Raw genomic sequence first — 2,654 nt, forward strand, 5'->3', positions numbered from 1 at the left:
GTCTTTAAGAAGTACTTTATTTCTAAGTCAATATCTTACTTGGTAGTTTCATCTTTTGAAGATGAAAATTGATTTTTCTCAATACTGCGAATAGGCTCTTCCCTTCCCCCGTCAACGAAGTGCAGAAGCACAGGTGAAGCCCCAACTGTGAACAGCTTCATGGTTCCCCATTCATCATGATCTACATAGGAGTCCAGAATAACGCGACTTTCCCAATGTTGGTAACTTTCTAATTTTTTAAAGAAAATTGTTATTGACAGAAAAGATAATTAAATAATACTTTCATTAGCAGCTATCATCATTATTTTACCTGAATTTTTATTTTAGGCAACAAATTTAGCTCAGATCTGCCTTAAAGATAACCCAGTGAGATTATTTGTGACACTCTCATTTCTCAATAAGGACTGAAGAGTTAATAGTCATTGGGTAAAGTTTGAAATTTGTTGCATGTAATTTATAAACCCTCCAAAATAAGTCAAGCCAGAAGAATAAGAAGTATATTTTTCTTACCATTTCATTGGCAGAAATGAAGAGCATGTTAAAGAGAAATGTTGAAATATCTCCCCAAAATATGATACATGGATTTTCTGAGTGAGAATAAATGTAGCTCAGGACAGTTTAAGGAGTGTCTCCTCTCTCCCAACCTTCTGCTGGGTATTGGGGCACCTATGTGATTACACTAGGGACGTTCCACTTCCACTTGGGATTTATAAAGCACAAAAAGATTCCTCTCACCTTAACAATGGAAAAAAGACAATCTACAAAATCATAACTTTTCTAGAGCAATCGGAAAGCTGAAGTCATGAGGCAACCTGGTGGACTGAATTCCAAAGAATGACAAATTCCTCTAAGGAAAGATGGGATACACAAACTGTTCTGCCATTGGCAAGGTATGGGAAAACCTTGTAAGAAAGAAACTTTATTGTTATGAGTTTTAAAAGACAGTGCGGGTTAGCATGACAGTCTAGAATAATTGAAAGTCCCAGACATCAGGAGGATCCATACCCTCTTGCAAGTCTCTACTATATATGAGCATGAAAAAAAATGAGGGCGGGGGAAGGAACAGCAGCAGTAACACGAATGTGCAAGAAGTGACTGACTGCCACTCAGAACAACACCAAAGTCCATCCACTTCCCCAGACCATTCTCTTATACGAAGCAAAAGCATTACACTGCTGGGGAGGATGGGGAGACAGAAAAATCCTCTTGCCCCATGGCAGAGTCAAAGATTCAACGCTTCTATAGATGGACAGAAGCAAAAGTCCTCTGCTCCTGGGGAAGGGGGAACGAGGTACTCTCTTCTGCCCCAAATCCCACATTGATACCAGCAGGCATTGGTTACTGCTAGAAAAGGGGCCAAAAACTCTCTCCTAGTCAAATTTTGGCTGCCACGATAAGGGCAAAGAGGGACAGGAATGCTGAGAAAGCATTACTTCCAAGGCCTATGTTCACAGGAACTTCCTGGTGTTGGATCATGAGAACCGAGGAACCTCTCGCCTCTTGTGCATCCTTCTCCCACTCCTAACTCCAGTGGCCCTACCACAAGCCTAGAATTTAGGGACAAGCAATCACAGTCTACTGCTGGGAGAAAGAATAAGATTGACCCAGGTGTGCACTAGCTGCTTTGATCTGAGGATGGAACAGGAACATTAAGAAAAATCCTTCAGCACCCTATGATCTACTCTAAGCATAAGATAAGAGCAGCCCACCGTTGGAGGAATTTGAAGTCCAGAGTATACTCAAGATTAACTACGGTAACAAAAAAAATCCCAAACCTAACCCATCTACAGACTAGACTGACTCAACCATCTACATTAACGGCATGACAGAACAAGAGGTATGTCCATTTCTGGAAGTTAATACTTATTTTCTTCAGTCTCTTCTGTTCTACACGCAAAACAATGTCTGACATTCAATCAAAAATAACAAGGCACATTAAAAAAAGAAAGAAAAATGATGACTATACAAGTGTCTCTTTATCAATTTCTTGCCAATAGCCAAAATGAATTATAACAAAGAATTGTATGAGAAATATTTCCAAGTGTATTAGAAGTATTACATATATAAGAAAATGAGTGATCATTTCTGGTGAGGGGCAGGTGACAGAGAAAGCAAGTAAGAGACATTAAATGAGAGTTTGCCATGAAGACAACTGGAATAAGCATTCCAGCAGAGAAAACTGATATGCAAAAGCACGAATGGATGAAAAGGACATAAAATATTGACAATTTCACAGTCAGGCCAACAAGCTTTAGAGCAATGGTCCCCAACATTTTGGCACCAGGGACCGATGTTTCTATGAGAATCTAATGCCTGATAATCTCAGGTGGAGCTGAGGCGGTGATGCTAGCGCTGGGGAGCAGCTGCGAATACAGATGAAGCTTTGCTCATTTGCCGCTGCTCACCAACTGCTGTGCAGCCCAGTTCCTAACAGGCCACAGACCAGTACCAGTCCTGCTTTAGGGGAAAACAGTTCTCTCAGTGTTTGGTGCTTTTTCATGGTGTCTGAGAATGTGCATCACTATACAATGCTAATTGTTCTCTGAACACAGGAAAACAAATTGACTATATGCTGGGTTAAGGTGGCTCCTTCACACAGTGACCTCTGCAAGAAGGATTCCTGAATACCTTTGAGCTCATTCATAAGCCAATAT

This window comes from Pteropus vampyrus, unplaced genomic scaffold (assembly GCF_000151845.1).
Source record: "Pteropus vampyrus isolate Shadow unplaced genomic scaffold, Pvam_2.0 Scaffold24, whole genome shotgun sequence".
In the NCBI taxonomy this organism is placed as follows: domain Eukaryota; kingdom Metazoa; phylum Chordata; class Mammalia; order Chiroptera; family Pteropodidae; genus Pteropus; species Pteropus vampyrus.